Source organism: Meleagris gallopavo, chromosome 5 (genome assembly GCF_000146605.3).
Source record: "Meleagris gallopavo isolate NT-WF06-2002-E0010 breed Aviagen turkey brand Nicholas breeding stock chromosome 5, Turkey_5.1, whole genome shotgun sequence".
In the NCBI taxonomy this organism is placed as follows: domain Eukaryota; kingdom Metazoa; phylum Chordata; class Aves; order Galliformes; family Phasianidae; genus Meleagris; species Meleagris gallopavo.
The window spans coordinates 51614318-51614524 of NC_015015.2; positions in this window are offsets into that span (position 1 = coordinate 51614318).

Sequence of the window (207 nt, forward strand, 5' to 3'; positions counted from 1 at the left end):
GAAGTTGGCAGCAATATCTAATAGCTTCATTATGGCTTCTGTTGGTTCTTCTTCAGTGCTCTCCTCTCTCTGCCACGGAGCATGGTCCTGGCTTTCCAGTGCTGTAACTCAACATCCAGTGCTATCTATTATGGTCTTGGATTTTGGGGATAGCTACAGCAGACATAACAGGAACATTTAGGGATAGCCTGCTCAAAAAAAAAAAAA